Source organism: Bufo gargarizans, chromosome 1 (genome assembly GCF_014858855.1).
Source record: "Bufo gargarizans isolate SCDJY-AF-19 chromosome 1, ASM1485885v1, whole genome shotgun sequence".
Lineage (NCBI taxonomy): Eukaryota > Metazoa > Chordata > Amphibia > Anura > Bufonidae > Bufo > Bufo gargarizans.
Window position 1 is genome coordinate 378,173,017 of NC_058080.1, and position 14,932 is coordinate 378,187,948.

At 45.8% G+C, this 14,932-nt stretch overlaps 1 protein-coding gene across 6 annotated transcripts in view; it reads left to right on the top strand.

Moving 5' to 3' along the window:
- LOC122931096 (survival motor neuron protein-like) overlaps nt 1-189 on the top strand; it is a 70,054-nt gene extending 69,865 nt beyond the window's left edge. For all 6 annotated transcript variants that reach the window (XM_044285031.1, XM_044285048.1, XM_044285064.1 and 3 more), the window contains one exon: nt 24-189. The gene's annotated coding sequence lies outside the window, so the exon portion shown is untranslated. The remainder of the gene's footprint in view (nt 1-23) is intronic.
- The last annotated feature ends 14,743 nt before the right edge of the window (nt 190-14,932 follow it).

A 14,932-nucleotide genomic window follows, 5' to 3' on the forward strand; every position in this document is an offset into this window, starting at 1 on the left:
TATTTTTTTTGTTTTGCTTTCAGGACAAAATGATTATCTCTCCCATGGAGAAGGCAGGATGCTTCACTAAGTTCCTCTTTGCCCCTATGGACAGCCTCCTCCGCCTCCCTTTACCCAGCTCCGTATAAATGCTCACAGATGTTGAGAAACCCAGATATTCAAAAATATATAAAAAAATCAAGTGCTATAATAAAAATTATTTCCAAATATTTGCTTATTCTTTTGGTGTATGTACAGTTTATAGGGAACCTGTCACCATGGCCATGCGAAATATTCAGCAGGCAGCATGTTATAGAGCAGGAGGAGCTGAGCAGATTAATACATCATTTTGTGGGAAAAGATGCAGTATAACATGTATTTCATTTATTTAAATGCCTGCTCATTCTGAACTTTGAAGTCAGGTAGGTGGTCCTATCAGTGATTGACAGCCTTCCCCCTATGACTGTGCATGGAGACATAGCTGTCAATCACTGATAGTACCGCCTCCTTGACTTCAAAGCCTAGAAAGGGCATAAATGTATAAATTACAAGTTATACTGAATCTTTTCCTTGAAAATGTTTAATCTGCTCAGCTCTTCCTGCTCTATAACATGTTGCCTGCAGCCCAGACACAGTGTTCACTGTGACAGGTTCCCTTTAATAGATTATTGCCAAGATGAATGTGATTATGTTTTTTTCACAATCTGAATGGATACAGAGTCTGAGATTTGTCAATAATGGGGCAAACAAAAATCGGAAGTAATATGACTAGCATTGACGTATTGTCAGTGACCCTGTGTCTTTCCCCATAGATACAGCCAGATTATGTAAACATGCATCTTTTCCATTTTCCATTTTTTATTTTCTACATTAGCAAACAACATAAATGATAAATCAGGCATGTGCTTGTTTATACTGAGGGATTAGGTTGGCAGATATGACCATAAGGAAGCCATTTTTTCATAATGGTATTTCAATTAACACTGTATGGTATGTGCACAGGTATAAATTGTTCAGTATATACAAATATATATTGTATTTTTGCCCTATAAAATGCACCTAGGTTTTAGAGGACGAAAATAAGAAAATCATTTTTTTTCATTAGACCTCAGATCAGACCACCAATGTTAATCAGACCTTAGCTTAGATCCCCAGTCAAACCCCCTGTTGGGGCTCTTTCACACCTGCATTCTTGTCTTCCGGCATAGAGTTCCGTCGTCGGGGCTCTATGCCGGAAGAATCCTGATCAGTTTTATCCTAATGCATTCTGAATGGAGAGAAATCCGTTCAGGATGCATCAGGATGTCTTCAGTTCCGGACCGGAACGTTTTTTGGCCGGATAAAATACCGCAGCATGCTGCGCTTTTTGCTCCGGCCAAATCCTGAAGACTTGCCGCAAGGCCGGATCCGGAATGAATGCCCATTGAAAGGCATTGATCCGGATCCGGCCTTAAGCTAAACGTTGTTTCGGCGCATTGCCGGGTCCGACGTTTAGCTTTTTTAGAGTGGTTACCATGGCTGCCGGGACGCTAAAGTCCTGGCAGCCATGGTAAAGTGTTGCGGGGAGCGGGGGGGCAGCATACTTACCGTCCGTGCGGCTCCCGGGGCGCTCCAGAGTGCCGTCAGGGCGCCCCACACGCATGGATGACGTGATCGCATGGCACGTCATCCATGCGCATGGGGCGCTCTGACGTCACTCTGGAGCGCCCCGCGGACGGTAAGTATACCTCTCCCCCGCTCCCCGCTCCTACTATGGCAACCAGGACTTTAATAGCGTCCTGGGTGCCATAGTAACACTGAAAGCATTTTGAAGGCGGATCCGTCTTCAAATGCTTTCAGTACACTTGCGTTTTTCCGGATCTGGCGTGTAATTCCGGCAAGTGGAGTACACGCCGGATCCGGACAACGCAAGTGTGAAAGAGGCCTTAATCAGACATCAGATCAGACCCCCAATGTTAATAAAACCCCTATTCAGACCTCAGTTCAGACCCCCAATGTCAATCAGACCTCGGATTAGACCGCAATCAGACCACAGCTCAAACCAATGTTCATAAGACCCCCATTCAGACCTCAGATCAGGCCCCTGATGTGGATGACCCCCATTCATACTTCAGATCAGAGCCCGATGTTAATCAGAGCAGATAAATCAACTCACCTCTCCTACTCCTGAGATTCAGTGGTCTTCCTGCCATGCTGCGCTGTGACCTGAGGTCCCAGAGCACGCCTATGTCCTCACGCTGTTCACACAGCACAGCATGCGGAGACCTGCATTCACCACTCTCCAGCCCTCCTGTACTAATGAGCACTTCCATAATAGAAGCACTCATTAGTATTTGCCTCATAAGACGCACTGACATTTTCCCCCCACCATGAGGGGAAAAAAAGTGTGTCTTATATGATGAAAAATACGTTAAGTAGTACATGAGGCAGAGCACTTGTATGTGCTAAGACATGAAAACATTGTAAATATGAATTATTCTAAATTGCATTGCTAGTTACTAATCATTAAAAAAATGTAGGTTGTTTGCACAGTTGTGATAAAAATTGTGTAAACCATCTACCAGAGACAAGGTGACACCTGTAGTGTGACTGGGCCTACGGCCAGGAGAGGAAAGTCTGATAACTGTAGGTTGCCCTTGTTTTTGGCAGTTGTGCCCACACAATATTGATCTAAAGCAGGGGTGCACAACCTGCGGCCCGAGGGCCACATGCGGCCCTCGATATCATTCTGTGTGGCCCCCAACCATCTGTTGACAGACATGTATGACTATGTCTTGTGGCTGCTCACATGCATTTTTCATGTATTCTCCCATTAGATGTGAATCCTGGAGGTGTAACCAGACATTTATAGTATATACTGTATGTACAATATGCAATAAATACAGTATATCAGTTGGTAATACCCCTTTAACTTTTATTTTTCGGCCCTTGGGATTCCTTCAGTCTTTCAGTGTGGCCCCCGACCAGAAAAGGTTATGCACCCCTGATCTAAAGGAACCTCACATTTTTATGACTTAAAGAGTAATGCAGTAATTTTGTTTTGTATGTATATATATATATATATATATATATATATATTGTGGGGTTTCGCTCTGGTACACAGGATTAGCGGATGCAGTATAAAGGCAACAACAAGTTCTTTGACTCAAACAGTTCAGTGTTTTATTCACACTTTAGGCAAGTGACAAATCAAGCAGTCATAATCCAGCAAAAACTCACCTTGCGGTGTTGGTGGTAATTCACACCATGCGGCAATTCTGCCTCAAAGAGTCTTTGAGCACAGCAGCACCAACCTGTTTTCACGCCAAACAGGTAGCAAGCCTTCATCCAGACACAAGGCTCCCAGATCCCAACACAGAGAAATGGCTTCTGAGCCCAGTTGCCAATTTAAGGACAGATAGGTGCTGCCAAAACCCGGACCGGCACTTAAAGTCCGGACCGGAATTTGACCTCACCTGGCTGTAAATCAGCCCAGCAGCACATGCTGGAAGGAAAATACCTGTTTTCCCAGACAAAACCTCTCACTGTGTCACATACTGAGGGGGTGAACACACGCCAGACAGTGTACTCGGGACAGGGCATCCGCGTTTCCCTGTAACCGGCCTGCCCTGTGTTCCACCGAAAATGTTAAGTTTTGTGGGGAGAGAAACCATCAGCACTCTCTCTCCACTATACTATACCGGGTCTCGGCTGGGGTGAGCTTACGGCTAAGGCTGGGTTCACAGGGGCGTGTCCGGATTAGGTCCGGATGCGTCCCGGCGTATTGCGGCAAACCCGCGCGATTAGGTATGCAATTGCAGTCAGTTTTGACTGCGATTGCGTTCCGATGTTCAGTTTTTATCGCGCGGGTGCAATTTGTTTTGCACGCGTGTGATAAAAAACCGACTGTGGTACCCAGACCCGAACTTCTTCACAGAAGTTCAGGTTTGGGTTCGTGTTGTGTAGATGTTATTTTCCCTTATAACATGGTTATAAGGGAAAATAATAGCATTCTGAATACAGAATGCTTAGTAGGTGATCAATTGAGGGTTAAAAAAAATAAAAAAATTAACTCACCTTCTCCTCTTGATCGCGTAGTTCCCGGTCTCTTCTTTACTTCTTTAATGATGAACTACCGGCTAAAGGACCTGTGGTGACGTCAGATCACATGCTCCAATCACATGGTCCACCACCGTCCATCAAGAGGAGGTGAGTTATTATTATTTTTTTTTTTTAACCCTCAATTGATCACCTACTAAGCATTCTGTATTCAGAATGCTATTATTTTCCCTTATAACCATGTTATAAGGGAAAATAATAACATCTACACAACACCGAACCCAAACCTGAACTTCTGTGAAGAAGTTCGGGTCTGGGTACCACAGTCGGTTTTTTATCACGCGCGTGCAAAGCACATTGCATCCGCGCGATAAAAACTGAACATCGGAACGCAATCGCAGTCAAAACTGACTGCAATTGCGTACCTAATCACGCGGGTTTGCCGCAATACACTGGGACGCATCCGGACCAACTTGCGGCAGTGTGATCCGGCAAGCAGTTACGTCGTCGGAACTGCCTGCCGGATCCGCCGATCTGGATGTGACTGAAAGCATTTGTGAGATGGATGCGTATCCGTCTCACAAATGCATTGCAAGAACAGATCCGTCTCCGCTTGTCATGCGGATAGACGGATCCGTCTTGTATTTTTTTTCACAGTTTTCCTGGTATGCGCATGCGCAGACCGGAAGGACGAATCAGTCCTTCAGGTGTTTCTCAATGCCGGATACGGCACTAATACATGTCAATGTAAATTAATGGCGGATCCGGCATTCCGGCAACTGATCAGGCCTTTTGGACGAAGATAATACCGCAGCATGCTGCAGTATTTTTTCCATCCAAAACGCCTGACAGTGACTGAACTGAAGACATCCTGAACGGATTTCTCTTCATTCAGAATGCATAGGGATGAAACTGATCAGTTCTTTTCTGGCATTGAGCTCCTTTGATGGAAATCAGTACCGGAAAAGAAAAACGCAAGTGTGAAAGGCATCGGTCTGTACTATAAACTCCCTTTTGAAGTCGGGCGTCACCAAAATCAGGGACCCGCACAGGGCCGACTTCAAAGCAGAGAAAGCCTCTTCCGTCCGATCATCCCAGCGAACTATCATTGACTTGTGTCCCTTCAATAGTCCTGTCAAGGCTGGAGTAGCAAAGTGGGGAACAAACCTCATGTAATAGCCCACCATCCCCAGGAATCACTTTATTTGCCTAGTGGTGACAGGTCGGGGCCAATTCCGTATCGCCTCTATTTTGTTCACTTGCGGTTTGATGACTCCGCGCCCAATGACATACCCCAGGTACTTAGTCTCCTCCAACCCTATTGCACATTTTTTGGGTTAGCGGTTAGGCCAGCTTTCCGAACGGAGTCCACTACAGCCTGCGCTTTGGGTAGGTGACTTTCCCAGTCAGTACTGTGGATGACAATATCGTCCAGGTAAGCTGAAGAGTACAGACGATGTGGACAAAGCACAATGTGCATTAGTCGCTGAAAAGTGGCGGGGGCGCCATGCAGACCAAAGGGTAAGACATTATATTGATACAGCCCCTCAGGCGTGATGAAGGCAGTTTTCTCTTTTGGAAGCCTCCGTTAAGGGCACCTGCCAGTACCCTTTCATGAGGTCCAAAACAGAAAATTACTGAGCTTGTCCTATCCTCTTGATGAGCTCATGCAACCGGGGCATGGGATACGCATCAAACTTGGAAACCTTGTTAAGTTTTTGAAAGTCGTTAAAAACCGCAACGTCCCGACCGGCTTTGGTATCAATACTATAGGACTGGCCCACTCACTTTTTGACTCCTTAATGACGTCTAGCTGCAACATTAGCTGCACCTCCTCCGATATGGCTTGTCGTCTGGCCTCGGGTACCCGGTATTGTTAAAATCAGACTTTTGCCTGAGGCTCAGTGTCAATATCATGCTGGATTATGGAAGTGCGTTCAGGGAGGTCCGAGAACACATCCGTGTTACGACTAACGAACTCCCTGGCCTCCTGAGTCTGTTTAGAGGGGAGGCTGTCAGCAATTTTTACTGTGGAAGCAGCCACTCTTGAATCCGAAAGAGGGGCCGGTACCTCTTCTCCTGGAAAACCAGGCCATTGGCTGTCTTCTGTACAGGTTTCCCTAACTTTCCACGGTTTGAGTAAATTCACATGGTAAACCTGCTCCGTCTTTCGCCATCCTGGCTGGTGTACCTTGTAGTTTACATCTCCAATTTTCTCGAGTACCTTGTACCTTCCCATCTTTAGACACTGCCTTTTTTTAATGTTTGGTTAAACTGTTCTACCAGACCATCCTTTTGCGGATGGTAAATGGACGTCCGTAGTTGTTTTATGTCCAGCAACTTACCCTCATCACTTTGGCTATAAAAGGAGTCCCTTGGTCAGTCAGAACCTCTTTAGGTAGTCCCACTCGGGAAAACATCTCCATTAACTCCTTAGCTATGAGTTTGGCTGAAGTGATACCGAGTGACGTAGTCTAGAATGATTAAGATGTGTTGATGCCCTCTGGTGGACTTCGGTACTGGGCCTATGAGGTCCATAGCCAGGGGTGGGCTGAAACGGGCGGCAGGGATGCAATTGCCCCCAGGCTGCCCTAAAGCATGTTAAAAACGGCTGCAGAGGACCAGGAAGCGGTGAAATGACTTGCACACCGCCGGTATGATCCTGGTATCTTCTCTCTGGGCTCCCGACAAGTTGTTAAGGACCTTTCCCACTCAGGCAATCAGTGGCTGCAGCTCTGTCACGTGTCAGGCCAGTGATTTCATGCTGAGCCAATCACTGGCCTGACACATGACACAGCTGCGGCCACTGATTGGCTGAGTGTGATAGGTCCTCAACAACTTGTCGGGAGGCCAGAGAGAAGATACCAGGACCACTCAGAGGAGAAGGGGAGCTGCTGCAGACAGGACCAGGGCCAGGTGAGCATAATGTTTTTTACACAAAATTAATAGAGGGGAGGGGGGAAATGTGACATGGGGGGGAAATGTGACATGGTGGGTGTAAAATGTGACATGGAGGGGGAGAAATGTGACATGGAGGGGGTGAAATGTGACATGGAGGGGGTAAAATGTGACATAGAGGGGGTGAAATGGGACATGGAGGGGGAGAAATGGGACATGGGGGGAAATGGGACACTAAGGGGGTGATGTAAAATGGAGGGGGTGATGTGACATGGAGGGGGAGAAATGTGACATCTCCCCCTCAATGTCACATTTCTCCCCCCTCCGTGTCACATTTCTCCCCCCTCCGTGTCACATTTCTCCCCCTCCGTGTCACATTTCTCATCCCTCCCCATGTCACATTTCTCATCCCTCCCCATGTCACATTTCTCATCCCTCCCCATGTCACATTTCTCATCCCTCCCCATGTAACATTTCTCATCCCTATCCCTCCCCATGTCACAATTCTCATCCCTCCCCATGATGTGACATGGAGGGGGAGAGATGTGACATGGAGGGGGAGAAATGTGACATTTCTCCCCCCTCCGTGTCACATTTCTCCCCCCTCCGTGTCACATTTCTCCCCCCTCCGTGTCACATTTCTCCCCCCTCCGTGTCACATTTCTCCCCCCTCCATGTCACATTTCTCCCCCCTCCATGTCACATTTCTCCCCCCTCCGTGTCACATTTCTTCTTCTCCGTGTCACATTTCTCATCCCTCCCCATGTCACATTTCTCCCCCCTCCATGTCACATCACCCCCTCCATGTTACATCACCCCCTCCATGTTACATCACCCCCACCAAGTTCTGGTGGTGGTGGTGGCGCCAAAATGTAGCTTTGCTTGTGTTGGCAAAAATCTGTGCACCGGCCCTGGCTGTCAGCTGTGCTGCGCACAGGCGTAAGGCGCTTTGTGACGTCAGCCTTCACAGCACAACCGACAGCAGGAGGATGCAGATCGCGTTGGAGGAAAGGAGCCGCCGGATCCAGGAGCAGAAAGTTTTTATTTTATATTTATGAGGCTGATGGACACTTCTGTGGGCTGGTGAGGGCACTGGGGGTTGATGGAGAGGTTGCTGGGGGCTGAGAAGCTACTGGGGACTGATGGAGAAGCTGATGAGAGGCACTGGGGGCTGATGGAGAGGCTGCTGGGGATTGAGAAGCTACTAGGAGCTAATGGAGAGGCTGTTGACGGCTGATGAGAGCACTGGGGGCTGAGAAGCTACTGGGGGCTGATGGAGAGGCTGCTGGGGGCTGATAAGAGGCACTGGGGGCAGATGAGAGGCACTGGGGGCTGATGGAGAGGCTGCTGGGGGCTGATGAAAGGCACTGGGGCAAATGAGAGGCACTGGGGGCTGATGGAGAGGCTGCTGGGGGCTGATAAGCTACTGGGGACTGATGAAGAGGCTTCTGGAGGCTGATGAGATGCACTGAGGGCTGATAAGAGGCACTGGGGGCTGATGGAGAGGTTGGGGGCTGAGAAGCTACTGGGGGCTCATGGAGAGGCTGCTGGGGGCTGATGAAATGCACTGGGGGCAGATGAGAGGCACTGGGGGCTGCTGGAGACTTAGAAGCTACTGGGGGCTAATAGAGAGGCTGCTGGGAGCTGAGAAGCTACTGGGGGCTGATGGAGAGGCTGCTGGGAGCTGATGAGAGGCACTGGGGGCAGATGAGAGGCACTGGGGGCAGATGAGAGACAATGGGGGCAGATGAGAGGCACTAGGGACTGATGGAGAGGCTGCTGGGGACTGAGAACCCTGACAGAACCCTCCTTTAGATTCATAGAACACAGAAACATAGAATGTGTCGGCAGATAAGAACCATTTGGCCCATCTAGTCTGCCCAATATACTGATTACTATGGATATCCCCTGGCCCTATCTTATATGAAGGATGGCCTTATGCCTATCCCATGCATGCTTAAACTCCTTCACTGTATTTGCAGCTATCACTTCTGCAAGAAGGCTATTCCATGCATCCACTACTTTCTCTTACTGATATTACTTTTAACCCTTTGCCCCTCTAATTTAAAACTATGTCCTCTTGTAGCAGTTTTTCTTCTTTTAAAAATTCTCTCCTCTTTTACCTTGTTGATTCCCTTTATGTATTTAAACGTTTCTATCATATCACCTCTGTCTCATCTTTATTCCAAGCTATACATGTTAAGGTCCTTTAATCTTTCCTGGTAAGTTTTATCCTGCAATCCATATACCAGTTTAGTAGTTCTTCTCTGAACTCTCTCCAAAGTATCAATATTCTTCTGGAGATATGGTCTCCAGTACTGAGCACAATACTCCAAATGAGGTCTCACTAGTGCTCTGTAGAGCGGCATGAGCACCTCCCTCTTTCTACTGGTAATTCCTCTCCCTATACACCCAAGCATTCTGCTAGCATTTGTCAGCCTACCTTTAAGTCTTCTAAAATAATGACCCCTAAATCCCTTTCCTCAGATACTGAGGTTAGCACTGTATCACTGATTTTATATTCTGCTCTTGGGTTTTTACGCCCCAGGTGCATTATCTTGCACTTATCAACATTCAATTTTAGTTGCCAGATTTTTGACCATTCCTCTAGTTTTCCTAAATCCTTTTCCATTTGGTGTATCCCTCCAGGAACATCAACCATGTTACAAATGTCTGTGTCATCAGCAAAAGGACACACCTTACCATCGAGGCCTTCTGCAATTTCGCTGATAAAGATATTAAACAATATGGGTCCCAGAACAGATCCCTGAGGTACCCCACTGGTAACAATACCATGGTCTGAATATACTCCATTGACTACAACCCTCTGTTGTCTATCCCTCAGCCACTGCCTAATCCATTCAACAATATGGGATTCCAAGCCCAAAGACTGCAATTTATTGATAAGCCTTCTATGTGGGACAGTATCAAAAGCCTTACTAAAGTCTAGATAAGCGATGTCTACTGCACCTCCTCCATCTATTATTTTAGTCACCCAATCAAAAAAATCAATAAGATTAGTTTGACATGATCTCCCTGAAGTAAACCCATGCTGTTTTTCATCTTTCAATCCATGGGATTTTAGATGTTCCACAATCCTCCTTAAGTATGGTTTCCATTAATTTCCCCACTATTGATGTCAGGCTTACTGGCCTATAGTTGCCCGATTCCTCCCTACTACCTTTCTTGTGAATAGGCACAACATTTGCTAATTTCCAATCTTCTGGGACGACTCCTGTTGCCAGTGATTGGTTAAATAAATCTGTTAATGGTTTTGCTAGTTCACCACTGAGCTCTTTTAATAGCTTTGGGTGTATCCCATCAGGCCCCTGTGACTTATTTGTATTCATTTTAGACAGCTGACTTAGAACCTCTTCCTCTGTAAAGACACATGCATCAAAAGATTATTTAGTCTTCTTTCCTAACTCCTTTTCCTTCAGCTAGTTCTTTATCTTCTTCCATATACCTTCCTTCTTTTGTTTTAAATTTGGTAATTCCTTGTTTTAGTTTCCTTTTTTCATTTATCTATCTGAAGAATGCCTTATCGCCTTTTTTCCCCTGACTGAGCTAATTTCTCTTCTTCCTGTGCTTTAGAAGCTCTTATAACTTATTTGGCCTCTCTCTGCCTAATCTTGTAAATTAGCCTGTCATCCTCATTTTTTTTTTATTCCTAAATGCTATCTTTTTGTTTTTAATGATTTTGGCCACTTCTGCTGAGTACCACCTAATGCAATTTTCTGTTGCCTTCAATAGTGCCACTTTTAAGTAGTCCCATTTCTCCTGGACTCCAATGAAACTGTTCCAATCTGAGAGGGACTCGTATACCACTAATCTAATTTTAGAAAAGTCAGTTTTTCTAAAATCTAAAACTTTTGTTTTTGTGTGGTGTGACTAGTAAAGGACACTGACTGGTGATCACTAGATCCAAAGCTTTCTCCTACAGTAATATCATATACCAAATTCCCATTTGTGAATACTAAATCTAAAATGGCCTCCTTCCGGGTTGGCTCCTCAACTACTTGCTGTAGAGATAATCCCAGTAGGGAATTTTGAATATCTGTACTCCTGGCAGCACTAGCTATTTTGGTTTTCCAGTTTGCATCAAGAAGATTGAAGTCTTCCATAATGATAACTTCCCCCTTCAAGGTCATTTTAGCTATTTCCTCAACTAGTAGATTATCTAATTCTTTGACTTGGCTAGGTGGTCTATATATCACACCTACACGAGTTACCTTATGATTATCAAGCTGCAAGGTTACCCAAACTGACTCTAAATTGTTCTCGCTAACTTGTATCAAATTAGATTTTATGCTGTCTTTCACATACAGGGCCACCCCTCCCCCCTTCTTGCCTTCTCTGTCTTTCCTGTATAGAGAGAACCCTGGTATTGTTATATCCCAGTCATTACTCCCATTGAACCACGTCTCAATAACAGCCACGTCTCTATATTCTCAGATGCCATTATAGCCTCAAGTTCATTGATCTTATTCCCTAAACTACGAGCATTTGTAGACAAGAATCTGAGCTTGTCATTTCTTAACCTTTGTGCTACTGGCATCTTCTGGCATTGTTCCGGGGGGAAGTTGGACTGCTGGATTATCACTCTTTTGCCCCCCTCTCCTGGTTTAAATGCTGCTTAGCAAATACTTGGAACTGTTCACCAAGGACATTCGTTCCCTTGAGAAAAAGATGCAAACCATCTTTCTTGTACAGTTCTTTTCCATTCCAACAAGAGCTAACATGAGACACAAAGCCAAACCCTTGGTTCAGACACCATTCACCAAGCCATACATTGAATTCCTTAATGTGCATGCTGAAGTTTATGCACAGGCAAAACTGCAGAGAATGAAACTGTTGGTGCAACCTCCCATATATCCTTTCCAAGTGTGTGAAAAGCTTCTTTCACCTTTGAAACCTCATTGCAAACCAGATTGTTTGTCCCAAGATGGACAATAACATCCACCTCCCTTTCCTGCTTTGCTTGCCTAACAATATTAAGGATCCGTCGTCTATCCCTACTAGTGGTAGCACCAGATAGACATCTCCCAACACCATTCTCCTCAAACTTCACACCTCTTATGATGGAATCGCCCACCAACAGCTGCTTACTATCAATCCTCACCCACTGTGCTTGAGCCTTCCTCCATGTTGCTCTTGCACTCTGAAAGTGCTGCAAATGAATTATGGAGAGCCACAGACTGTGGGACATGTCCTGGTAGCTTCAAAGCGTTCCACCAGATCCACCATCTCAAGGGCATTGCCAGGAGACATCTGACCTATCCAGTGCTGGAGAGGGTATGGCAAAGCCCTCCGAACGGCTAACAGATGATCCAGCATAGCAGTGGGACTCAGCACGTCAGGCTGTAGCTATTTTTGCTAAAGTTGAAGTAAGTTATAATACTGGGGTCTTGCAGGCTCAGCCAGGTTGAACCCCCACTGATGCACCCGCTGGGCCCGGACCAAGACATTCACCCCCAGTCTTGTCAGAATCTGAACCCTTGACTTTCTGGTAGTTGGCCGCTTGATCGTCCAGCAAGTCGAAATACACCCACTGGGAATCGGATGCCAGGAACAGAGCGACGACCTCAGCCTACTGGTCACGGGGTAGCTTTTGTCGTACATCGCCAGGTAGGTTTCAATGTCGTCTGCGGGGGTCAGGCTTAGGAATTGTGGCACGGACTGCTTTCCGGGCATCGTGGACGCTCGGTGTTGCTCCTGCTGTCTGCAAAACCATTGTGTTGTAGCAGCAACTGGTTGGTCTCCTGCTGCTGCTTATCAGGAAAATGAAAGGTGAAATCTGATTAGTTGCTATGGACAACTAAGACAGTTTTCTTTTACACTAGTTTGATCAATCTCCCCCATAATGCCCATGCATTTTTCTAAAAGGATCATCCACTATGGAGAATCCCTTTTTGTTCAAAATCCCAACCTCCCCCATAGAGTAATGACCATTTGTCCTGCTCTTTGTACCCTCTTTTCTTTCTAAGGACTCCTTCACACAAACGTTTATTGCTTTCTGCATACAGGCCGTTTTTTTTGTTCCGTATACGGTCTGTATACGGAACCATGCATTTCAATGGTTCCACAAAAAAAACTGAATGTTTGCATTCCATTTCCATTCCGTTCAAAGATAGAACATGTCCTATTTTGCCCGCAAATCACGTTCCATAGCTCCATTCAAGGCAATGGGTCCCCAAAACAAAACAAAAACACATACGGAATGTACTCCATATGTCTTCCGTATCCGTTCCGTTTTTGCGGAATGTAAAGGGGGAATATTAATCACCAATATTATGCGAATATCTATAATTAATATTCCTAAATAGGAGGAATCGTCTAGTGATGACTCCGCCTATTTATGCCTTTATATAATAAATACACAATACTTTCGCTATGCTTACACTGATCGCTACACTAGCTGCATGCGCCTTACTAACTCGCTACCGCTAACAAGTACACGCTACACAAAGGGTACAAATATAACGGTATTTATTAAATACACTAAGCACGCAATACACTAACAATACACAGCACTATACATATACAATACTAAACTACACTACACGTTCCCAATTCCACCCATCAACTAACTATACAGTTCACACATTCAATATCAACAGCCCACCCACCTGGCACTATATACTATCCCTATGGGGTACGTCGAGGGTTAACGGTGGCCTTACAGGGGTGTAAGCCGACCACAAACACAAAGGGTTAACAATGGGGTGTGATACAGTGGGGGTCATCAGGGGGGTGTAACCACAAATACAATTAGGGGAACCAGTGGGATCAGGGGTACAAACAAGGATACAATAAGGCAAGGCTTTGGGGGGTCAGGGTGTCCAGTAATCAGGGCCCAGGGTACACATCAGGGGCAAGGGTAATAAGGCAGGGCCCAAGGTGCACATCAGGGGCAAGGGTTATAAGGCAGGGCCCAAGGTGCACATCAGGGACACAAATATAGGGGTTACAGGACCAGGGGTGTGGGTTAACCAGGGGAGAGATATAGCGGTCGGGGGTCAGGGGATATACTTAATCCTTCCAGCGTTAGTAGGCCTCTTCCAGGCGGTCATCATGGAGCCGCTCTCTCCCATGTGTCTCTGAATCTAGTCTGGTTGCAAGAGGCCCACCTCTGTTCGGTTTGGGTTATTATAGCCCCAAAACAGCCCCTTCCTCAGGCATGTGACATCATAGTGTGGTTTTTGATGTCTCTGGTTAGAAGGTCCCCTCACAAATGGTGCCAAAGAGTGTGATTGCTTTGGGCCTGAACAAAAGGGGACTAGATGCTAATCAGCTGTAATCCTACAGGCTATCAGCACAAGTTTTTCTCTAAACAACTCTGTTGATAACAGTTGGAATTGAACCGGGGGTATGAATGGGCAGCAATAAGCCCACATACATACTGTCATGCTGACATAAGTGTATATACATAGACACGTGTGCAAATACATACACACATATCTATATATACACACACCCTCGCATATATCTGGGGCATCACATACAGGGGACATGCATATGTCCCCACTTGCCATACAGGGCCAATATATACACGGTAAATATATACTAACTATAAGGGGACACATATAAGGGGGCACATATATACTAATATAAGGGGGATCAGCTTCCAGGGACCACATATTTCCCACAGGGGCCACAATGAGCCCCTGGGGATCACCATGGGCAGACGTGTGCAGATGCTGGGCACATCTGCGCACATCACCCCATGATGCGGTGGTTAATGTATGCATATATATACCATACATGCCCGCACGTGGTTGCAGGCATGCATGGATATATATGCATACGTCTCAACCCTTCCTCAACACGGAACCATCTATTAAAAATGTTGTGCCCAGCCCAATTTTTACTACGTAATTACTGTATACTGTATATGCCATACAGAAAAATAAAACGAAAAACGGAATGGAACCGGAAACACTACTGAAACAAAAAATGGAAAAACGCATCTGTTAAAAATGGATTTACTTATTGTTTATATATTTTATATATAAAA